Genomic DNA, 26,054 nt, shown 5'->3' with positions numbered 1-26,054 from the left:
ATTAGGACCTGGCTACCTTTGGCGTTTATTATTCAGCCTACTACAGGCAGTAATAGGCATTTTCCATAGAATCACCTGCACTTATTTTTCCTGATTTTTTGTGTGTGGGGGGAAAGCAGTGACAGCCCAATTTCCCAGGACATTGACTGGCCTCATGACATCCTGGGGTCCTTGGGTAGAAAGCACGTGACAGTGACCTTCTTCCCGGAGAAGCAGTGCCGCTTAACTGGAGTCTGTTCAGTAATAAGCATTTCTTGTGTGTCTTGCATGGATATGCCATTCACAGGGATGTGTGCTGGAGATACGAAGAATGATAAGACAAAAGGAGGGTGCGTTTTGAGGAAGAGTGAAGGGGAAGCGAAAACGCAGAGGCACACGTGTAGTTACGATTCAACAAGTACTTCATTAAAATCCCAGGATTATCTTAAAGAGCAACCAAATAGGAATTTAATTGAAACACGGAACCTGGTCTAATTGCAAATACCACCCGAGTGTTCCAGCTCTCCCAGGTGGGGCTGCCGAGTCCTTTTGACAAGGCAGTTAAGGTCGCCTTCAGTGACCCTCTGCAGAAAATGTATGTAACAGATCTCATTTCTTCTAGACCCTGTCTTTTTGTTTGTTTTGGCTTTTTGTGTGTGTGTGTGTGGCTAAACTACAGCTCAAAATAATATCTATAATATCTGCACAGGACTGTGGAGACGCATCAGTTTATGAATCCTCTGGAAAGCTGTCAGGATCGATGCTGAATTAGAAAAGACCGCTGACACCTTGGGGCACCTGAATGGCTCAGTCGGTTAAGTGTCCAACTTCAGCTCAGGTCATGATCTCATGGTTCATGAGTTCAAGTCCTGCACTGGGCTCTGGGCTGACTGCTCAGCAGAGCTTGGAACCTGCTTCAGACTCCCCCTCTCTCTGCCCCTCCCCCACTCTCACTCTGTCTCTCTTTCTCTCTCTCTCTGAAAAATAAACATTAAAAAAATTTTTTTTAAAACAAAAGACCAGTCACTGATTTGAGGGTGAGTATATATTTTCAACGTCTCATTTGTAACTTTCCCTGTAGTTTTCCCGAAATCTATTTTCAAAGTGAATTTAGAATGGGTTTCAAAAGTTATGAAAACCGTGCTAGCATAAGTTTTGTGGATTTAATGGAACTCCTTAAAATGATTATTACATGGAAGTTTCAAACATGAAAGTAAACTCCCGAATGAGACCCTGATAGTATACTAGAATACCATTATAAATATAGTATATATAATAGAATGCTAATTCACGGTGGAGACTTTATATATATATAATATATAAAGATATAATATATCTATAGATATATTATATAATAGAATACTATATATTAGAATACTAATATATATATATATATATATTAGAATACTAATTCACGGTGGAGACTTTAGTACTAGATGGGTGTGTTTGGGTCATAATCATAGAATTTTAGCTTCCAAAAATAATACTATGGGACAATCTCTTCTCTTATGTAAAGATCTCTATCTGTCCCTGCTTCTCCTTACTGAATTTCATGACTCAAGCGCTGAGCCAACAGAAGCTACCCTTCACTCTGTGATGCCCCTTCTCACCTCCTCAATAGCTTTCTCGGATCGATCCTTGTGTCTAAGCGGGAGGCCACAGTGGTGCCTTTCAATGTGAAAAATCTGCCTTCTGAGTCTTCGGTTTGCTAGGAAACAACTATCCATCGTGCAAGAATAGTTTCCGATTTGGAGTTTGATCCAACTGATTGCTCTTGGTGGAGGTGAATGTCAGACCTTGGGATGCTGCCGGCGGGGAGAGGGGCAGGTGGGTTATTTGCCCTGGCCTCCCAGGCACAAAGGACAACCTGTCATGGAAGCAGAGTGATAGGACTGAAAGCAGATGTCCATCACACAGCTTCCAACTTGTATCCTGCTCGAAAAAATGATCCATGTCTCAGAAACAAGGCAAAAGAATGGCTTGGCCCTCTTCAGTGTCATCTCCTTCATCTCTGGGGCGGGGGTGGGGGGGGGGTAACGTGGTTTGCACAGGTGATTAAGGTCCAGACATTTGCAGTTCTGTGAAACTGAGGTGTAATGAATTTCTTTTCTGACTTTCAAGCAAGATAGCCAAAGGTTACAATTTCATTGCGGTGGGAATACATTCACCAGTTAGTGATGAGGGAGCATAAAGCAAGTTGACACCCCATAACTCTGCCGCACCCCCCCCCCCCCCACTCCCCCAGGTGGGATGTGTGTGACTTTCCTCAGGCACTCCTGGCTGCCCAAGGACAAAGGAAAGGGAAGAACAAATGGTTAACAGATAGAGGTCACAGTCATCCAGGACAGGAGTCTCTATCAGTTTACAAATGTCTTAGTAAATGATAAGAAAAAGGCAATCTTATCAATAGCCTAACCTCCAGAAACCCATAGACTCAGTTTCCTGGAGCCCCAACAGCACCCTCCCCTCCATAGTGATGTGGGGAACAAAGGCAAGAAGGAAATGGCAGGTAAAATTAAATTTCCTTATAACTGCAGCCCACTGACAAATACTTGAGGCAAATAAGGAATGTAAAGTTTCTGGAGGAACCCCTTCCTGTCTCAATGTTAATGCCTTACCAGAGGGAAAACAACCTTAGCTTGACAATAGCTACACCTCAGGTATCTTAGGAGTCTTCTTTAGCATATGAAAGTCCTTCTGAAGACCTCACTTTGCCTTTACCTCCATCAACTCCATGGTATATTATCAGTCACTTTTCACAAACCCCAGCGCAGCTCTTTCTGACCCTGGGTCCTGTCCCTGTGCTTCAATAAAACCACCTTTTTGCACCAAAGATATCCCTCTTCTTTCTTGGCTGTCAGTTCCAGACCCCTACCACTCCAAAACCCCATCAGATAGTATTTAATTTAGTAATCTTATTTTAACATTCCTGTATCTCCCATTGACCACAAAAATCCCACGTTGTCATATTTTCCTTATGAACTGGTAATGTCATCCTTCTCTTTTCCCATTAATAAGTCAAACAAAACTCTGGCACGTGTTCACTATATATTGTGCAAAAGTGTTTTTAAGGGTTTTTTAAAATTAGATTTTTATACTTGTTGCCAGACCACCCACACTACCTATACAGAACTATGACACAGTACTGCTTATAAGTCTCTGGATACCCTTCTGAATGGCTCATTCATATGGCATTATGTGTTTGTTAAGGGCATTAGATTCTTCAGTGTAAACATTTAAAACATAATACAACTTTTGTATCTCTGATTTGGCATTGTCTTATTTTCAGTACAGCAAGTGTCTCAAAAAATAAGTGTCTCTTGACTTCTGAGAAGCCTTGGTTGATCACCACCTTCTGAAATGTGCCGAGAGATGTGAGAAAGTCTCTCCTTGTTACCAAATTGTCGATAGAATTTTAAAGATCTATTGAGCATTGAGAAACATTAACACATATCCCCTCCGACCCTTTTCTTTCTTGAAATAAGAACTTAAGGATGTCCCAAGGGGACAGAAACCTTTCCCTTTGATTTTGTTTTTTATGTCTCCCTCACAGTCTGGGTACCATTAACACCTGACATCAAAGTCACAAGCTAAAAGCATGACCTTCCTCAAAGGAATTCTAGAGAAAATTACTTTTCAAAAATGGCCAGTTAGGATCATGGAATTTTGGGAACCCGGAGGTAGAGACCAGAGATTAAGGACCATCTTCTAGGGCTGCCCTTGACAATACTGAACTGTGTGCTGTTAGCAGCAGCCCCTAGATCCATGCAGTGCCTCACTATCTATATGGCAACTCTGGATGGGGTCCCGCAAGAATCACAAACTAAGCATGTCCAAAGCTGAACTCATGATGCCCACTTTCTTATCTTCCCCATCTCAGTCAATAGTACTTATTTTTTCTCATGACTAACCTTGGAATCAATCTTAAAATGCCATTCTCTTCTCTCCTCTCCTCTCCTCTCCTTTTCTCTTCTCTTCTCTTCTCTTCTCTTCTCTTCTCTTCTCATCTCTTCTCTTCTCTTCTCCTCTCCCTTCCCTTCCATTCCCTTCCCTTCCCTTCCCTTCCCTTCCCTTCCCTTCCCTTCCCTTCCCTTCTTCTCTTCCCTCCTCTTCTCTTCTCTTCTCTTCTCTTCTCTTCTCTTCTCTTCTCTTCTCTCCCTTCCCTTCCCTTCCCTTCCCTTCCCTTCCCTTCCCTTCCCTTCCCTTCTCTTCTCTTCTCTTCTCTTCTCTTCTCTTCTCTTTTCTCTCCTCTCTCTTCTGATTCAAGCCAATCCAGCCCCAGTGAGGCTACCATCTAAATCTCTTGGATTCATTCACAACTCCCCATGTCCTTTGCCAACAGCTAATGTGAGATGCCATTATTTCTCCCCTGAATGGCTTGATAGTTTCCTAACTCACCTACCCACATCAGTCTTTACCTTTCTCTAATTTTGATAAATACAAATTCATACCTGTTCATCAGCCTACTGCTCCCTTAGAATGAAGCCAGTCTGGACATGGCTTACAAGGCCCTGAACGACTTATGTGACCACTCACCTCTCCAAGCTCATTCTAGTTCTTCTCTCCTTCCTTCTCTTGTGTCTCTTATCCACCTGCAATGGCTTTCCTTCAGTTCCTTGACTCTGCCAGGTCCTATCTGCCCCAGGGCCTTTTTACATGCCATTTCCTCTGCTGAGAACACTCTTTTTTCCTCCTTGCCCTCTTAGGGATGACATCCTCACACCACTGGGCTGGGTCAGGATGTCCTGTTACAAGTTTTCACCTCACTTCGTATTTCTCTATCAAACCAGTTACCAGAATAGAAATTGTAGCAGTATCTTAAGTGCTTAAATATCCAATGTAATGCTGATATGTTGAAATATTTTTTTCTTTTCTTCCTTTTTGTGTGCGTTTGTTGTAAAAAGTGTCTTTTTGCCCATCCTTGATGCAAAGGTGACTCTTTCCAGGTCACGATGAAAATGTACCTCCTTCCCTCTACTTTCTCTCCACTGCATGCAGACCAGGCAAATCTTTCCAAAGACTAAGAACATCCTACCCTTGACACAGAGGAACCATGTTTTCTGTTGGAAACGGTTTGGGAGCAGGTCTAATAGGGACCCAACCTTTTCCTTATGGGCCAAGTTCTATTGGAAGAGACACAGGGGCTTTGAGCTAAAACATTGAGGCTGAGGCGGGGAAGTTAGGACAGCCGGGGCGGGGGCAGATTTGTGATACGAAGGAGAGGATTCTGGGCCTGAGGACTCCATGTGCCCTCCATGAGTGGGATGTGATCCTGATCAGCTCTCTGTGAGTGGATCTGCTGCTAGGAGGCATCTGGCAAATGGACAGACTGGAAAGACCACTGGGAGAGCAGCAAGCCTACCTAGCAGCCTTCATACGAGTGGCAATTCCAAGACACCTGCATTTGAGCTACTCCCCAGCCCCCATCTGAGGACAGCTCCAGGGCATCTGTAAATCTAAGGGGATCTCTGGAACCCTAATGGAGACTAATGAAGAGTTAACGTTCTAAAAAGTCTATCCGAGCATTCTGGAGCATTTTAAGCTTTTCTAGAGCTCAACCTATTGTATAATTTAGTAATGCTGCCTTTAATGGCTGCATGTCTTTCACTTCCACCCCAGTGGATTGTAACTTCCAAGAAAGCTAGACTGTCTGCATCCTGATTTCTACTGTATACCCACACTGGACACAGTAACTGCACGCAATCTTGTTGAATGCTTCCACAATGAAAATGGGGAGACTGGATCACATATGGTTGGGTTTTTTTTTGGTGATGTTAGCCCTCAGAAGTGACCCTGATTGTAAAAGAATCAGACTTAGGACCCCATATGAACAACAGTTAAAATGAGAGTTCTCTGGCTGAGTCAGGAACAGGCACGTGGTCCTCAGCGTCTCAGAAGACCTTTACTTTCCCTGCTCCTTTCCTGATGCATCCCCCACCTGGAATCCCTGGGACATCGTCCAACACCCCCAGGACTGGATCATCTATTAACAAGCCTGCTTTGCAGTTGCATAAAGCTTTCCAGTTACAACATGCTTTCTAATATATTATTCTTACTAAATTGTTGACCTCAAAATACATCCTGTTCTAAGACTCTGGAATTAGTGTGGCAGTGAGCTAAGAAACTTGTAAGCTCTAAGAATCTTCAGGATAGCCAATTTTCTTGATGCCTGAGGCTAGAATTCCTGGCCCCCAAAACAGCTTCCTTAGTACACTGCCATGAGCTGATTCTGGTATTTCAATGAAGCAAGGAAAAGTTGCCCAGGGCTGTGGCCTGTCTCACACCAGGTGGTCAGAAAAGGTTGACTTAGCCAATTCCTGCTTTGGACAGGGAAGTTCGCCTGGCTTCCTTGATTAGTGATTGCATTTGACAGCCTAGCCTTATCTTAATTCCCCAGCCCTCTCTTACTTAAATCTTAGGAATGGGAGCAGGAACCCCATTCTGCCAAGTCTGGGCTCTGTCTGCACTTTTCTCCACTGCCTTAATCATACTACTGTCTGTCACATTTTCCAGACCCCAAGCAAATCTCCCTGACGCCAGCAAGACCAAAATCTTCTGCTTTCCCTGCTCCTGCATTTATTCTTCATCACTGGCCTTCAGACTCAGGGGACTGTCCCCACTGTGTGAAGACGGCATGGTTTAGATTGCATTTCCTAACATGCTGGGACCAGATCTTCAGCATCATGCCAGCCCCTTATGACAGACGTGTGAATTAGCTTCTATCCAAGGGGCTGTGATCTGTAAGAAATTAAGGGGGATAAGAGCTAATCATGTGACGTAGGAGAACACATTTTATGTTGCAAATAGGACTCCTGGCTCTAAGAGTGGACCAACCTCTTCTCCCCCCTCTCCGCTGACTGAGAGCAGCACTCAGAGCCTCGGTTCTAAAATACGTAGATGCTTAGAAAGGGGCCTAAAGTCCCCACACTGTAAGAAAAACCGACATCCACATCATCATAAGCAAAGATGGTTATGATTTGAGACCTCAGTTTAGCTTCTGATGGACCTGAAAAGTATCACCTGTGCTTTCTTAATGAAAACCATTTATGTTGCCCTCTGTGCTCTGAAAATATGTCTGTCTGACAACAGATATAATGTGATTGATGTCCATGAGAACATTCTATAGGCCCTAATTGCTCTGATTGAAAACAATGACTTTCAAAGTCTTTGAGTGAGGGAAATATTGTCTCCATCAACCACCAGAGCCTTTCCCGACAAATTGCCTGCCCTTTTCCTCCCCACTCACACCTTTTCTCCAGATGAATTACCCCATTACACCGATGGGAAATTCAAGCTTATGGCTGGCAAGTTGTGAAACCAGCAACTTAACACATGTGCTGGCTTCCAAAGGATATGGCTTTTTGCAATCTCCTGGAAAGGATTGTCTATATAATCCTTTTTCCACCAAGCTTCCACCAAGTTTTATTTTTTTCTTCTTCATTTGTTTCAGCCTCCTCACTTACTTCCCAAACACCTTCCCCCTATCACCTCAACAGTAGGCCACCTTTTCCCCTCCGTCGTTCTTATTTCGCAATGGCAGAAATAGCCATAGAAAAAGGAAAATTGATTAGAGAGGGTTGGAATGTGCATATGATGGTCTTTATTCTCTATCAACTGCACTAAATATTCAACGATACCAGGGGTTTTTCAGACAAGTACCCTCATCTAAATTTGTTCATCATAAAACAATTTCCTAATTTCCTGGGGGAACATTACTCTTTGGGGGACTAATACTCCACGTTAGGTTTCTTTTACAATAAAATCTCATTAAATTTGGCTCAAGCCACTGGGAAAGTGTCGTAATGTTCCTGCATTGGGAGAAATGGAGAAATGACTTTTTAAAAAGCATCTATGAAGAGCTAATATGCTAAGCCAGTAATAGTGTAAACAAGGGACCTGTTTGACCTACTTTAAGGAACAAATATTTAAAGAACCATGGTATAATGCATCGGTTAGGTGTTAAACACAGTGCTTCTCAGGCAGGTATCATTCAAATTAAGATACTCAAAGTTTTGCCAGATCTTGAACCACATATACTGTTTTATTAATATTTTTCTTTATATCTACTCTCTCCTTTTCACATACATGAATATATCTCTAAAAGAAACTTTGTATCCCCAGATAAATAGAAAACAAGACTCAGTCCATAAGTAAAAGCTACCAGTCAACATTAACTCAAAAGAGACAGTACAAGCTACCAAGTTCTGGCTAATACTGGCTGCAGAGGCTCTCTGCCTGAGACTGGCTAGGGCTGCACAGTGTTGATCAAATAATAATCCTGCGTTGGGTCTTCCTCCTTTAGGGAATCAGAATGTTATCTATTATATTCTGATATTCATATTCTGATACTATCATTCTCTCCTTTAGGGAGTTGCAAATGGAATTTGCTATGTGATTTTGCTATGTGATTTTGTATCATTTAGCACACTCCGCCCTTCTAACCTTAAATAATCTTTCCGCCACGAGGGGTATGCTTCTATCACCCTGAGAAATCCAGCGAGTCTCCCTCCCTCATTTATTTCTCACACTCTCTCTATAAGCAGGATCATCAAATCTTCACGTAAATAGTTTCTATCTAGTAAATTTGTAGATTTGAGTGTCACAAAATTCCATTCCTTTAATGACCTCCCTAATCCAGATTCTTACTACTTTGCGGTGACCTTCTGAGACTTCCCCCTTCTGGTCAGCCCATTAGTTCTGTGCTTCACTATAAACAACCTGAAGCCAAAAAGTTTTGGGGGATTCCCAGACTCAATTCTGAATTGGGCTGCTCCTCTCAGAAACAAAGCAGGTCAGCTCACCATGCAACTGCTCCGTGCCGTCACTCAATACATAAATCTCTAACCACTGGGGTCCTTGCAATAAGAACTGAAATCTTGAGTGATTTCCTCATTCTGGAAACCTCTTACTCATTAAAAAAAAATTTTTTTTTTTACATTTATTCATTTTTTGAGAGACAGAGACAGAGCATAAGCAGGGGAGGTGCAGAGAAAGAGAGAGGGAGACACAGAATCCGAAGCAGGCTCCAGGCCCTGAGCTGTCAGCACAGAGCCCGACAAGGGGCTCGAACTCATAAACGGTGAGATCATGACCTGAGCCACCCAGGCACCCCGCCTCTTACTCATTTTAAAGGAGCCTAGGACCCCTTCTGCCAGTGAGGCTGGATTTCTTTCTCACCCACTTACTCCTGCAAATGTTGTAAACTCCTGTAGTGATGTAACGGGAACTGGTTGCTGGGCAGAATTTCCAGGGTGGCATGGAGAACAAGGAATGACAAGGCAGGGAGGGAAGTGCATGGATAGGATCTCATTTTCACAAAGCAACACCCAAAATCAGTGTTCACCTATGTGTGAAATAATGGTGAACTTGTAAGTAGTTACTTAGATGTGCTTCTTTCTGTATTTAACTGAATCATCCTTTTGAATCTCTAAATGTGGAGGGTAGAAAACTGAAAACTTTCCAGTCAATGGACTATTTTGATATCCAGTCTCTCCGGTGTATAAACACCCCCACCCTAATTTAGCATGGTCTCTTTGGGAGTAACTAGACTGTGAATTCAGTCTGTCCTCCTCCCCATCTCCTTCCAAGATGGTGTCCAGTGAGGCTGCCCCTGGAGGCTCTGGCTCACAAGGGACACTGCGCACAGGTAGCCCATCTAGGTCCTTCTCCACGGGGTTCTGGCTGAGAAGTTTTGCCCCACTTGTTACTGGACACAAGCTTGTTCTCTGCTGAAGTCCCTGCTTGAAGGGAAGCTCCATGATGGCAGGGATTTGGGTCTATTTGTCTCATGGTTCCCTCTCCAAGACCCAGAGCTGTGTCAGGCACACAACTGGTGCATGAGAATCCCTTCTTGAATGAACTAATGACTATAATTGGTTCCTCCTGTCCTTCTGGCCCTGAGCCACACTGTTGCCATTGAGGCCCCAGCCATGGTGCCCTACCTGCCCAGTCCCAGGCCTGTGCTAGCCCACAGGCCTTTCGGTATGTCACATCTCCTTGGGGGCCCACACAGAAATTTTCCTCTTCCAGAAGACCTAGACCCAGAACCGTATACAGAAAGGATCTGTGAAGAATGTTATTTCCCGGCTCTCTTTCTATAAAGCAAAGAAGAGCTTCCAAGTGCTGAGTGGTATCGTTGAGTCAGTAAGTGAAAAGCCGCAAACCCTGCTTAACTGTTTAGGAAGATGTTTCTCTCTTGCCAAAGACTATTGTTTTTCTGCAGGTTCAGAGATCCTTTTTTTGTATGTCATAACAGAACATTCGTCTGGCTCTTCCAGTTCTTTCTGTAGGGAACATAATTCTTTCCCTGTTAGAAGGGATGTTAGCAAAGGGATGCTTCTAACGGAAAAGGAGATTGGTTGTGCTCAAGGCAATGCAAGAAAGAAAGACATTATTTTCCCAAATGAATTAGCCAACAGCTTGTGTATCTGTGGACGTATCATTTTCATGAATATACAGCAAGGTCTGAGAGAATAAGCACCACATTATTAACATTTTTCCTGTGTCGGGGGCCGAGTAGGGTGGGCTTAGCATACAGAACAGTAATTGTTCTGCACATCTTTGTTGTGTGAACGGCTAAAATGAACATTGCTACTTTCTTTAATTTTTTAAAAAATATTTATTTATTTTTGAGTGAGAGAGAGAGAGAGAGCAAGACAGAGGATCTGAAGCAGGCTCGGCGCTGGGAGCAGAGAGCCTGACACAGGGCTTGAAACTCACAAACCGAGAGATCATGACCTGAGCTGAGGTCGGACCCTTAACCAACTGAGCCACCCAGGCTCCCCAAACACTGTTACCTTCAAACTCGAGATCTTGATACGTTGGAAAAGTGTGACAAGAATGACAATGATAAAATAAGCTGCTTGAATCTTCAGAGTTTTACATGTCTGTGTGTTTATGAGTTTGCTCTGCAGCAGTACTTAGAGCTCTGAGGTGCAGGAAGATCACTGGGGGACTGAAAAAACCCCAGAGAACTGACACCAATTGTCCTGGGTGGGGACCGGGTGGTCCTCACGCACCGTGGACACTGAGAACCACATCCAGCATGGATGGCAGTCACAGTGACGTCTTGACAAGAAGTCCTCCTGTGGAGGCAAGCTTGAGGGAGAGACTCTGAGATTGAGGCTTATGACCTTACCTGTCCCACCCCGCACCCCCAAAGAGAGGCTGCAAACACCCCCTTTGCGCCAACAATAAGCAACACATTGACAGGGCTGCCTGCTTTCAGTGAAAGTGACTGATTGTTCCTTGCACAAACCTTTCTTAGATACCTACATGCTGTGTGGGGCACCCCCATAGCGTGGATCCTGTGGGAATGTGCATAGCAGGGTGCAGGTGGGTGTGACGGGGGTGGGGGGGTGAGGGCGTGTGTGCTGATGTCTTCGAAGAAGCTGGAGTAATTTGCAATATGCCCCAAGGAGCCTTCTGGGATGAGTTTTCAGGCATACAGATTTGGAGCATGAGCTAGAGAGTTGGGGTGATTACAGCACAGTTCTGTCACTTGATGTCCACCTGGAGGGGTATGCAAGGAAGAGGGAGCCCAGAACTGAGCAGCCGTTTGATCAGAATCTCAGCGCGATCTTAATATTGCAAGGTCTCGGCAACGCCAACAACACCAGAATGGTCAGTGATAAAAGGAAATAGGGACAGTGACTTTGAAACCATAAACACACAGATTTGGGAGAGGTTATGTGACAGGGGCCACCTAGAACAGCCCCTTGGAGGAAATCAGCGACCGTGCTGTTGAGGATTCAGCGGCGTGTGCCCTCACCGTTGGCTTCGTCGTCTGTGCATCAGCAGCTTGGTACATCCCAGGGACAGGGAGCGGGGGCACGCCGACCTGCATCGGGCAGAGCTGGTCTGTGGAACTCATGTGAGACGCTACCAGGGAAACTTCTAGAAGTCACTGTTGGGAATATGAGGTGAGAACAGAGCTACAAAAACGGTGCTTGTTTCATCATTAGTCTGATTTAGTCTTGGGCACCCCCATCCAAAAAAAAAAAAATTGCACAAAATGCCAGTCACCCCGGATTAGCATAGCGCTCTGAGCGTTAACGTGGTCACAACTTGAGGGCCTAGGATAGCAGGCCAGGCAGGCTGAGAGTGGCTTCACTGAGGAAGTGTCAGGAAGTTTGCCCCCCCAGGGGGTGGGGCATGACACAGTGCAGGGTTTTGGTGGAAGTTGGCTTGTCTTTGTCACAACCCAGCATTCCCCAAGGATGTCAAGGACCCTCAGACAGGGCCTGATCTCTTGGAATTCACCAGCTAGTCTGCATGTCTGCATGCGCCTTCGGGAGGTGGGGAATCTCTGGTTAGTGTGTTGTCTGAGAATGTACCTGTGGTTTCATCGGAGTAGAATTTCCAGTTACCAACTTGCATCAACAAGAAAGGAATTTGTCACCAGCTATTCTCCAAACATGAAGTTCAAACCCCCAAATACTCGTGAAAAAAAAATCTGAGATTTCTCCTATCTTGCTTTTTGTTTCGTTTTGTTTTGTTTTTTCTCTTCTCTCTCTCTCTGTTTTTCCCAATGTCACTGTTTGAGTCCTTGGTGTTTTCTTACTTGTGATGGACGGTTTCCCTTCAGCTCTGTGTTCTCTGTCAGCGAGGCCCAGTCCAACTTATGGGGTGTATGGCGTAGCTCCTTTCTTTGTTGGAAAACAAAAGAAGTAAATGTGATGATGTTCAGAAGACCAAGGAATCGCTCTGCTGCCCTCCTTTTTGTGAGTTTTGCAATTTTACGTTTCAAACCCCTTTGAAAGAAAATTCAGAGCTAAAAGTAAAACCCAAAGATATCAACTTACCTTTCATCTCGGCTTCTGCACATTTGGTGATCCTTACAGCTAAGAAACCAGGGCACCATTTTGCCAAAACATGTTTTTGAATTATAAACGTATTTCAATAAAACTTAAGTATATTTAAAACACATAAACTATGTATTTTTGAGGTGTATTTAAAAGTGAGTAAATATTAAACAAGGTTGTAAAAACTGAAGTCTATTTTACACATGCCATTCAATAAATAAATGTTTTACTGTGACAATGATGGAATCATTACACTATTCACAAAAACTTTACAGAATTTACCAAAATATTAATTTATCGTGATAACAGAAAAGAGGTCTGGGAATGAGACCTAAAATCGGAATTGTATGATGGGTATCTCCTTTTATTTCTTTCTTTGCTTTTTTGAGACTCTTAGTATAATTTCATTTGCTGTGTCTTGGGGTCATGAAACATCATCCAAATAGCCCTCTGGTCCCCCCATCTAAGACTTGCACCTGGGTAGCTTCGTCTTGCTTTGCCAGTGGGGCCAAATTTGTGCACGTGGCAATGGCCAAGAGAAAAGACTTCTGCCTTCTACTCAGCTTGCTTTTCCTTCATGAAATGGCTTTGACATGGCTGGACCACAAATCATGCCCATGACACAAGAGAACCTGCCCCATTCTGGCCTCCTGCTGTGGAGCCCATGGGCCTCACTCAAGCTCTCTGCAGATTCTACTCATTTTCTTTTAGACCACACATGCTCTTCTCCTCAAGACTCTATACAAAATGGCAAAAGGAAGCAAGACACATAGACTCACCCTGGCATGGAAAGATCATACAATTGGCTTGGGGCCCTAGCCTGAAAAAAATAAAAAAATAAATAACACCCGAAAAACAAAATGGGGAGGTATAAATATTACCTAAGGTTGAAAAACAACCTCCAGCACTCCCCCATCTATGGCTTCATCAGATACAGGTCTGGGGTCATCCTTGAAGAAAGACATGGTAACATTTTGGTGGGTTGATAGGAATGTTTGTAGATTAATAAATAGACCCAATAACTGTACCCTACACATGAAATTTTCTTGAGCAAAATTCTAATAGAAATGAATATTTTCTAGTGAAGTTTTCTGATGAAATTCCAATATGGACATCCACTCACTTGGGAATATTTATTAAAGGGGGAAATGGAACAGAGATAAGGAGGAAGGCCATGTCAAAACAATGTAGGGATTTTTCAACAAAAGAGCATGAGGAAGGATGCCTGGGTGGCTCAGTCCATTGAGTGTCCGGCTTGGGCTCAGGTCATGATCTCACGGTTCGTGGGTTTGAGCTTGACATCAGGTTCTGTGTTGACAGTGAGGAGTCTGCTTGAGATCCTCTCTTTCTCCCTCTCTCTCTGCCCTTCCCTCACTCACACTTTCTCTTTCTCTCAAAATAAATGAATAAACTTGAAAAAAAAAAGTACGAGGACAGGTAAGGGAAGACAAACTCAGTTGTTCCTTGGCCGTGGGTTGAATGTTCACTATAGTTGGGGGAATGAAGACGGGTATGGAGCTGGTAGGAGATGGTGCCCTGTTCTGAGGTGTGGTGACAGGCCATTGCCATATGCCAGAGCCACAGCTACATACATCATGGATTAGGGAAGGAGAGGCAAGGAAATCCCTAAGATAGATGAGGGATTGGTACCCCAACTTTTTCCATCCAGGAGCCAAGTTACTTTGTGTCTCTAGGGTACACATGGGACAGAAAGATATGCATCAAAAACTTTGGGTTAAGAGGGGTGCCTGGGTGGCTCAGTTGGTTAAGTGTCCAACTTCAGCTCAGGTCATGATCTCACAGACCGTGAGTTCGAGCCCCGGATCAGGCTCTGTGCTGACAGCTCAGAGCCTGGAGCCTGCTTCGGATTCTGTGTCTCCCTCTCTCTCTGCCCCTCCCCTGCTTATGCTCTGTCTCTCTCTGTCTCAAAAAAAACTAAAAACAAAAAACTTTGGGTTAAGAGACCAGAAAGTCACCAGAACATAAAAAAGAAGAGGCATTAATACTTCTATGAATTATCATCAGTAAAAAAGCAAACTGAACTTTCCAGATCCGCTTTGAAACTTAATGGGAGGGAGAACAGAAAGCTTAGGGTAGAAATTCACTGAAATTCACAGTATGCATGAGTATTGATGTGATATATGTAGAATGGTGTCGAAAATGCCTTTTTTCGGGTACCGTTTTTGTCTTGTTTTGTGTACCTGAAATAATACACATGGAGGTTTATTTGTGTGTTCATAAACTTGTTGCCATAATCCTGCCAGTTCCACGGAATCCCACAATCTGCAATCTTTTCTTTTTTTAATGTTTATTTATTTACTTTGAGAGAGAGAGAGAGAGAGAGAGAGAATCCTAAGAGGGCTCCATACTCAGTGCAGATCTCGGCACAGGGCTCGATCCCATGACCATGAGATCATGACCCGAGTCAAAAATCAGGAGTCGAACGTGTAACTAAGCCCCCCAGGCACCCCTGAATCCTGTGATCTTTAACTGTGTTCTCCTACTTTGAAAATCTCAAGGACTTGAAACTTTAAAATTCCTTACAAGTCTGGATGTCTTGATAGCCAAACCCAGGCTTGCCAAGGCTGGTCCGACTTTTCTGGGGACTGGGAGTAAACATGTGGGCAAGTTCGGATGACCTTGCGTATGAATGCCTCACAATCTCTCTAGGGCAGGAAAACAAAAGCCTTAGAAATACTGCTTACGCTGGCCGGCCCGTGCTTCAAGAGCATCCTGTCTGCCTGGACTCGATCAGAAGCCTTTTCTCCATACATTCTCTGCGGGGCTCAACTGTGGTGCATCTAATGACGGTGCTGCTCACGTGTATGTTCAGTTTCCTCCCTGCAAGAGGGAAAAAGGAACCAGACCAAACGCAATTAAAAAGAGCACTGTAAAACTTTTGGCGTGGGACCTGAAAATCTGGAATCTAATCACAGCTTTGCTGCCACCTGACTGTGCACCCTGAGGCAAATTACTTCACTTCTCTGGGCCTGAGGTTGCTTACGTTTAGAATGGAGAGGTGGGGTTAGTGCTAGAGGATTCCTCCAGCTCTCACATGTTAAGATCCTTTTTAAATAACATACGTTTTCATTTTTAGCTGGTGGACACCTTTCTAAAACATCAAAAATCACTGATATGCCTCTGTATCAAATTTCTCTGCATCGTCTTTCCTGATTTAAACCCTCCTCTCCCTTCTCAGAGGGACTGGCTCTTCTAAATATAGTGTTTATTATTCTTTGCATTTCTTTTTATACTTTAATGATATATGTTTGTACCGGTAAGCAATATATGTTGCTGTTATGCATCTTTTAAACTAGATGTATATAACCATAATCTAGTCTATTTTTTTGTAGATGGAATTATTTGTTTGAAATTCTGTATTTGAGGGTCGTATATGCTGGCAGAATTTTACTAATTTTCTTTGTTGTAAAATAGCATATTAAGAATATATTGAGGGGTGCCTGGGTGGCTCAGTCGGTTAAGCTCAGGTCATGATCTCACAGTTTGCGGGTTTGAGCCCCGTGTCGGGCCCTGTGCTGACAGCTCAGAGCCTGGAGCCTGCTTCAGATTCTGTATCTCCCTCTCTGTGCCACTCCTCTGCTCATTCTCTCTCTCTCTCTCAAAAATAAGTAAACATAAATTTTTTTTTAAAAGAATATATTGAATACACGTATTGATTACTCAGCTGCTCAGCATTTAAATTGCTTTCCCTTGTTTGTATTACCAACATTAATGTTTTGGTATGTGTGTTCTTGTATGAAAAGCTATATTCTTAGAGGTATATACCTAGGAATGGAACTCTGGTCAAGGTGCATGCATGTTCAGCTTCAGTAGTCCACTTTCCCGAATTCTTCTCTCAAGTGGTTGTGTCCAGTTACATCCCCACTAGGAAGATATCAGAGTGCATGTGTATAACATCAGGTCCTGCTGGGTTCTCCTGATAAGGCAATGTAGTCCTCCCTGCATACAGGTGAACATCTTGTCTAGTGTATAGGGCGACAGTGATAAGAAATGGAAAAGAATGAATATGATTCATTCGTTCTACAAATCTTGAGTACCTACTGTGCACCAGGCATGAGGAGGTGCTGGGGCTCCAGAGAGACCTGCCCTCGTGGAACTAACCGGGCACACGTTTAGTGACGGTCTCCTCTGTACAGAGAATCCATTGCCTATTATGCTCACGTCATTACTGCAAAAGCCATTTGAAGTAGCTGTTGGCCACTGTGTTTTACAAATGAGTAAACTGAGCCATGGAAAGGGCACATAACTAGGAGTCCAGGATGGATCAGAACCCAAGTGCGACTGCAAATGCCCCGTCTATTCTTCTATTTGGTCCTTCCCCACTGTTTGTCTGAAAGCCAGTGTGCAGGCTAGACTCACCCTGGAATCCAGTGTGAACAGGAAATATAAAGCTTTGTGCCTGCCTTTCAGATTGAGAAGGCTGGAAATCCCCGAAGAGGAAATTGTTCTTCAAAGCTCTCATATCTGGAAATATTTTGAAACTCTGGGGAAGAGTTCTTATGTCTACTCCCTTCTTCTTTTTTGTATCTTTTGAGAGGACTCATGTTTGATTATGGATGGCTGGGTTATGGTCTCTGAGAAACACTAGATACCCCTAACCCACAGAGATATGAAGCTATACAGGTGCTGAATAATATTGACTTCTAAAGAGCTGGAGCCTTGCCCCCGCACCCCCCCCCCCCACCGACATCTTGAAAGTATTTTCTCTGTGTCAACTACATTTCTAATCCTAAAAGAAAGATCTTGGTATTTGGAATATACAATGTGCCTTTTTCTCACAGCAAGGTGTACAATTAATTCCTTATGTTCTTGAATAAAATAGTGGAACTGAAAGTATCTCCAGGATCCCCAGAGCTTTCAGGCACACAATAACCGTGTTTATCTTTCCATTTTCAAAAGTGACCACTGCACACCCCTGCCTGCAGGAGAATGAGTAGCTAGAATTTTTTCAATTGTTTTCCCAAAGAAAAAGAGTAAATGAAGTCATCAAGCCATCTGGTCGACCTTCAGCAATCATTCACTATATTCATTTATTATATCTATGGGTAAACTGTAATAACAAAGAGCTAGCCACAGAAATACGAACCCTGGGAAAAGTTTAAGTGTGAAATGTTAAAATTTATAAAAGGAGGACACGGGAAAAGGGAATATAGCCTCCTCGTACCTCTTGCTGTCCTCGTTCTTCCTGTGTTTCTCCATCTGTCCTTTAGTCTTGGCTGTTCTGACTTTTCGTGGTGACAAGTATTTTTCTACTTCCCCACTCTGGGGGAAGGAGTACAGGGGAATAAAATTTGGGGGGACCTCCTTCTCTCTAAAATCAGGCTTCTGCCTCTCAGAGGCTGAGCAACTGCCCCAAATAATAGAATTTCAGACAGACAACTGGAATTCAAACCATCAGGCTGCCACACTCCTAAATCTCCGTCCCTCTACGTCCACTTCCCATCATGGGGACCTAACTGGTTAATTAAAAACTCAAATCTTTATCAGATTAAAGCAGAGCACACAAAACCTACAAACTGACTTGTGGGAACTAGGGCGAATTTTTATAAAGTGACCCAACATGTCCTCATCTCCTCTGAAGCTACACAGTGTCCGCATCTTCAAAGGAAACCTTATTTGGAAGCTATTAGGTAAGAAATGACCTGTGATTAGCTGGTGTCACAGTAATTCTGGATGTGGACTTCTGGTCTTTTACAAAGCGATTCTCACGTCCTCAGGGGAAGGACAGAAAGATCTGAGACCCAGGTCCAGGAATTATTCTCCAGAGTAGTCCAGCTCCAAGCCAGGTCAACTCCCAACCCATACACTGGATAGTTATGGATATGGTGAATGGAACACAGCATGTTCATGGGATAAAACAGATGGGTGGCTAACAAGGATATTCTCAATTTGTAGTATTAAGAATGTCAAGGATGGATGATCAGAAGTGACATCCCATCACATTTGCCATCATCTATTGGTTAAAAGCAAGTCACAGGTCTTGCCTACACTCGAGGAAAAGAGATTGCATACAGAGCATGAATATGGGGCACCTTAGGGTCTATTTCCCACACTGGGTGATATGAAAGGTTGCCAGCTTTCAGTATCCATAACAGGAAAGGGCTTTGCAGCCGGTCTGTGGTCAGTGAAAACAGCACTGCTGTTTGGACCATAGAGTCTGGGACCCCCTATGGTAATAGGATATTAGAGGTAAAGTGCTGAGAAGAAAGGCCATGTGGATTTAACTTATTAATTAATTAATTAATTAATTAATATTTTAGGTATCAGAATCATAATTTTATATAATACAGTAAATAATAATGCTTTATGAATGTGCTATCTTGATTGGTCATATGATTTTTCTGGCCCACTTTCCTACAAATTCATCAAAATGTGGCAAGTTCATTTTCAATGCGTTGAAAGCAATGTCAGTAGCTCTTGGCAAATGTAAGAACCACAGTAATTTTTAATTTTGAGAAGTCTCTTTCAGCTGATGCAACCGTAATTGGAGTTGAGTGTTTTACAGGTTGCAACAACATGAGGACAAATTTCTGATAAATTACTTCAAAGTAAGTTTTTAGTACATCTAGAGTATGATTCTAAATCTTTTTTTCTGAAAAGACTTAACCCTTTATATAAATAATTTTTGTTTAAGTCTGAGTTTAATTTTAAACATAAATTTATACAGTGGCATTTTAATGCTTCCTCTGACATTTCCTGTAACTTGTGGAGTTTGTACAAGAAACCAAGAGGGACTTTGTGATTTTTATATAATTTAAAACGCCCATTATGTAGTCAGTTGCTATATATTCAATGACAAGAAAACATTAATTTAAAAATTGCCTTTGTTGTTAGTAGGAATTTGTTCATTGAAAAATTCATAGGAAACTACTGTTTCTTTTGAATGGATGCAACAATTTTTAACTACAATTTCTATTTCTAAATTTGCTTTCCAATCTTGCAGCAAGTTTCAAAGCCAGAGATTCTAAATTCTTTGAAGAATTCTAGTAACTCCCTGATATGCTTTATTGCAATGTCTATTGTGTATGCTTTCTGAGTTCTGATCCCAATTTCAATGTGTGTGTAGTAATGGCGGGGGGTGGGGTGGGGGGGAGTAGTTTTCCTACACATTCAAGCAGTTCTGGGACACCAGCTGGGGGTCCCACAATTCAACTCAGTTCTGACACTATCTCCAGGTAGATAGTGTCTTCAGATGCTACTTGCAAGTCTTGGTCATTACTCATGCTTCTGGTGACTAGCTATAGGCTGGAGGGTCCAATGACCCCCTCTTTGGTAGCCATTAATTTGCTAGAGCGGCTCACAGATGCTGAGAAACATTTTATTTACTAGGTAACCGATTTATTATAAAAGGATACATCTCAGGAACAGCCAGACGGAAGGATGCATAAGATAAGGTGTGAGGGGAAAGGGTGCAGAACGTCCATACCCCCTCCAAGTGTGCCATTCTCCCCAAACTTCCATATTTGTGTCAATGGTAAACTCTCTGAACCATTCCGCCCACACTGTTTTTGGGTATTTATGGAGGCTTCATTACATAGACCTGATTGATCAAGTCACTGGCCATTGGTGTTGATTCAACCTACCTAGAGGTCAGGTAGGTAGTAGGGAAATTTCAACCCTTGGATCACAAGGTTGGTTCTTCTGGCAACCAGCCCTCACCCTTAGGTACTTTCCAAAGTTGGTTGATGTTTCTTGCTGTCATTGATATTTATTGATGTTTATTGCTCTCCTCAGGAAATTCCAAGGGACTTTGGAGCTCTGTGCCTGAAATAAGGATGAAGACCAAATACACACACACACACACACACACATATGGTGTATATATATATATATATATATATATATATATATATATATATTTATACATATTTTTATACATACATATGTATGTATACAATATATACATACACATATCTATATCTATCTATATATACACACATATTTCATATTATAAATCACAATATTACAGCTTCATTTTGCAATAACTTACTGAAACATCTACTGGCTGCACAGGTCGTTCCCACCCTGGTGCTCAGGATGGAGAGTTCGTGTTGGTGAGGCGGCCACAGGGACAGGCTCCAGGGACAGATGGGAGAGTTGGCCTTCCCCCACAGGTCCCAGCATTGAACTCAGGAGGTGTCTCTTGTTTCTTTCAGGGCTGTGGCAGCAACTGCTGTTGCTGCTGCTCTGTCGTCCCAGCCAGGCTACCTTTTGGGGTCTTCAGGGCCCTGACCTGCCCCCCCCATATGCTGTGTGCACCAGGTAGCCAGGCCAGCTGCTCACGCTCACGCTCATGTGCATCCTGAGCACTGCCTGCTGTGCCTGTGGACCTGACCCCATGTGCGTGGACACTGTCACCTCGTTATCTCCCCTGCACACGTGCATGCTCTTTTGTCCCACTGGACTTCCCCGTAAGTTCAAAGACAAAATCGTTAAGAATTTCAAGATCGTATCAACAGAGCATTAAACCAAATGTGTAGCTCCTTATGAGAGGGGGGGTCCTGAGAGACTACACTGGTTATACTTCCATGAAGCGAGTCCTGCTGGCAGAACTTGCTGGAAAAGTGAGTGTCATGGAGGTCCTGCCTGCTTCTGGCCGCTCCTCTGTCATAGGAGCAAACAGGGAAGAGCACACAGAACCAGGAAGAGAAGCCCTTTCCTCTTTTCATGTTCCTCCAGTGTCCCTCTGATAACAAAGATTAATTATGCCAGTTGACAAAGAGAAAATGTACATAGGGTTCACCTTCACTATCAATGGAGGATAAACAATGGATTTAGAAAAATAAAGCATTGGCCTAAGTCACTCTGGAAATGGGTGGGGTCTGTAAGACTAAAGACAAAAGGAACTGTACGTAAGCACTGTACTCGAGTTGATAGGCTTTTTTCCATGAAGGTATGGGTTAGCAATTCTGAAACCACTATACATGTAAACTTGGATTGATTTCCTTGAATTAAGTAGATGGGTAATCTACTTTGGAGTAAGAGATTGCAGCTAAGCAAGGGGAGGAGACTGGAATGTTCTATGCGGTAACAGATCACAATTGGAGACATCGGTATAAACCCATTTGTGGCCCAATATAGACATACATGGTTACATAAAGAAATACTTATAGATATGCATATAGACACTGGTTAATATCCACACATATATCCCCTTTATCCGTCAGCTGAGAGGGAAAGCCTGGAAGCAATGATATCCTAAGGCAACAAGTGCACCTAGAAAACAGATCTTGGTTTCTGATACTATTCACTAATAAAAGGAATGAGGGTCCCTTGGAGAGGTGGCTAATTCCAAGACTGTGGCAGAAAATATATGAGATGAGGTCAGTGTATCTATAGTGCCCGAAAGAGAGAAAGTGCTCAAAAACAAAAACATACCACAATAATGGGGTTATGTCAACGGAAGGCAGATGGCAACTAAAAGACTCCCAAATGGCCAGAGCTGGAAAGATATCAGCCACAAAATAAATAAGGTAGTTTTGGATTGTTATTGAATACCTATGAGTCCGTACTGAGATAGATAAACGATTGAACAGATGAGTAAGTGGGGTAGAATAGACAAATCCCCCACACCAAAGAACTGTAAATGATTTATGTAGCTGTTCTTCCACCCCCATGGTGATAGAACATAGGAAATGAAGGGGAAGAAAAGGGTAACATCATCTCAAGCCAGGTGATCAGGGTTAGCAACAACCAGTGACATCAGTGATGTCGCGCTGATAGCACGCACTCTTTAAATGGTGTGATAAAGATGGTCCATGGCTCTGGGGTCTTCCTTCCAAAAGCATGTTCCTACACAATAAAAACCTCAAGACAAGTCCCAGCTGGGGAATATTCTATATAATGAATGACCTCAAAACTGTCAAAAATCAGAAAAACCAGGGAAGTCTAAGAAATTGTCACAGCCAAGAGGAGCCCAAGGAGACAGGACTATTAAATAGAATGCGGGGTCTTGGATGGGATCCTGGGATAGACGAGGCACTCAGAGAAAACGGAGACAATCTGATGTTCGTGATCAATCAACATTGGTTCATTAATTGTGACAAATGTACTCTACAAACATAGAATGTTAATAATTGGGGAAACTGGGCGTCTTCACAGTCTTTCTGTAAATCTGAAACTGCTCTAAAAATCAGCGATTTAAAAAAAGAATGGATTTCAAGCAGAGAGGCTGAAACTAAGTAAGTGGCACAACATTTTAATGTCCCTCAGAGTATTCACCCCTGAAAGAGGCACAAACCAAATAGACAAAATGCTTGGGTCCACTCACCTCAGCTTCTGTAAAGGCTCTGTAAATGATCAGCCGTTCCAGTAAAGGCACAAAGGGCACATGAGTGAGGGTCATGGTGCTAAGGACGAAGGTTATGCACAGGCCATCAGCATGTACTTGAATTCACCAAAGCTGATTCAGCTATCACCACTGCTAAATGTCTAATCTGCCCATTATGGGGGTCAATGAGTCCTTGACATGGCACCACGTCTCAAGGAGGCCAAGTGGTCATTTGCTGTCAAGTTGTCAAATGGACTATATCAGAGCTTTTTCATGTTCCCAGTCCTGCTTCCTTTCCGTCTCTTCCCCAACTGCTCACCCCAGTGGCGCTCCTTACATGCTGACCTCCATCCCAGTGTTTGCTTCCCAGGGAACACAACCTGGGACAATGTCTGTTTAGTGTCAGGATCTGTGCCAGGTGACTTAACGTTTGTCACCTCTGTTATTCTTCTCAACACACTGACATGTTCTCAGTGGTGGCTACCTTTAAGAGTCGGGGCGGGGAGCCCCAGAGGTTCATTAACTTTCCCAGGATTCTGTCACTTTTAGGTCCAACCGGCTCCAAAGGCTGTGTCTAGAAAGTCTACTGTGCTAGCTACAGCCACTGTAGTGACTGTAGTGACTGAACAAGACGCTAAGAATCATTTCCTACCATAGACCAGACATTGTGCTGGGAACTTGTACCTACGCATCATTCAATTTTCACAGCAACCCACATAAAGCACAGAGTGTTAGCCCCACTTTTACACATCTGTAAAAGTGAGGCTAAGACTTTCTCAAGGTAAGAAACAACATTGGTTCTGGAACTCAGGCCTGTCTGGTTCCAAAGGCAGTGCATTTTTCTTCTCTGTCAGGTTGCTTATTCTAAGATGGGGAGTCATCCACGGAAAGTACAAGATATTGGAGCCCTTCAGACATGCATTTACCTACAAACAGCTCAAATGATGCAATATTCATTGAAATATCTACCATAAAGATGGGTATCTTTTTTCTCACAGTCTTAGAAATTTTTTCAAAGGGTCTGTCCCCAGCCTCCTAAACCCTGTGGTTACCTATAATAAGGGTGCTTTTATAAGTTTCCATCTGAAGCACGACACTTGAGAGAGTCATGGGACATTAGCAACAAACCAGGGTAGCCATGGGAAAACAGAGAGGAATGCTCACCCCACCACTGAAAAAGCATATTATGCTTCTTAGGTGATGCTCTTAGTTCATACTTAGCTGGTGCCTCCAACCAACCACATTATAGGTTCAGTGTGAGACAGAGTGCTTCAGAATGATTCTCTGAAAGGCTCTAGCTTTAATGCATTAAGTTTTCCCTAGCAAATTCAACTGTTATCCTGGCCTCTTAATCACACGGCCACTCAGTTCCGTTCTGATATAAACACTGTGCATTTCCGATTTGTGGAATTGTTTTCCTTTAATTAAATGAAGGGGGAGGTGTAGTTATTTTCAACTCTCTGTAATTACTACCCTTAGAAACGAATAATGTATTGTAAGGAGTACTTATTCTATTTATTGTACCGTCTATTGATATGTGTTGGACTTGTTCTATTTTGGAGGCACTGCCATGGTAACTGGGCTCCTGACAAAGGCCTGTGTCAGAACAGAACTTGAACATGCAGAACTTCACATAAGTGATGAAATAACCTCAGCAGGCTCAGAACTAACAATTTGGAGGCTTGTGCTTTGCTCCTGGCTATATTTGTCCATAAAGTTGGGAAGTCCTGAAAGACAGCCCAGATTTACTGGACAGCGAACTAGTCCTGAGCATAAAGGTGGAAGGAAGTCTATTTTCACAGTCTCTTAGCTTCCCTGTCCGTATCTGTTTTGACCTCTGGGTCAAGCCCCCAGTGTTAGGAAAGTACCAGCTGGTGTCGAGCCTTCAGAGAGTCAGGGTGGTTTTAGAGGATTGGGCTTGAGTCTACAGGTCTGAGATGCACTAACTAGTTGAGGGGCTTCCCCATACTGGAATTCTGTTTCCCACCTATGCACTTGGATGCTCTTGAAGGCCTGAGAGTTCCACCTTCATGTTCCTCTTGACGCTGATGTGAAGGGGAGACAGGGAAGAGTCCTGATCGATTCACCTTTCTCTGTAGACATAGCAGATTGCAATGTTCCTGTAGGTAGTGGGCGCCTAAACTACGCTCACTTTTTATAGTCCAGCTCTACACCAGAGGAAGCCACTAGAACAAAATTCCTCTCCATGAAAGAATTTCCTTCGGATTTCACTTAGACACAAAAGTCTCATCATGTGTACACCATTTCTCACATCTAGGGAATAACTGATAAACCCAAGCAGTGACCAGGTCTGCTCTGCCTTCTTCATCTCTCCCTGAACCCTCCACCACCTTCTCAGAATCTCTCGGCCTCTCTGCCCAGGCTTGGTTTAGCACCTAGGCAGGGCCCAAGAGTGGAAAGGATCTCATGTGCCCATGAGTAGCTGCGGACCCCTCCATGGGACTTGTCCCAGGATTCAGAGCCAGTGTGAGACTTCCTTTTCTACTAAAATTTTAGCCTTTGCTCATGGTTCCATGAGCCAAATTGTTCGGGTTTGAATTCCATCTAGAAGCAAGATAGTTGCAACCTCTCAGGAGTTGGTTTAGAAGGGCTAAAAATGGACAGCCTGACAAGGCTCTCTATGGTAAGCCATGGGCCCCAGAGGGGAGGCCGATGGAAATGGTATCATCTGTGCAAATTTCCTGACTCCAGGAGGAACAAACTGGGGCACAGGCAGGCAGAGAAGGGAAGGCATTTCCCTATTTATTAGAGAAACAACCTCTTGCTTGGCTGAAATAAAATTTGTAAGATTATCTAGAAACCACAGCTTCTCATCTTATCCATCATTTCCTCAGCCAATATCTGAGAGGTCATTGCAAACTTAGCATGGAAGGGCAGGCTTTAGTGCCACCTCCTGTTCTTTCAATCAATGCTCCTGCAACAAAGCACTCTGTGTCTCACCTCCTGATCCTTGGTGCCCG

This window comes from Panthera leo, chromosome D4 (assembly GCF_018350215.1).
Source record: "Panthera leo isolate Ple1 chromosome D4, P.leo_Ple1_pat1.1, whole genome shotgun sequence".
Lineage (NCBI taxonomy): Eukaryota > Metazoa > Chordata > Mammalia > Carnivora > Felidae > Panthera > Panthera leo.
The sequence above is the reverse complement of the archived record's forward strand: the minus strand, read 5'-3'. Positions refer to the sequence as shown.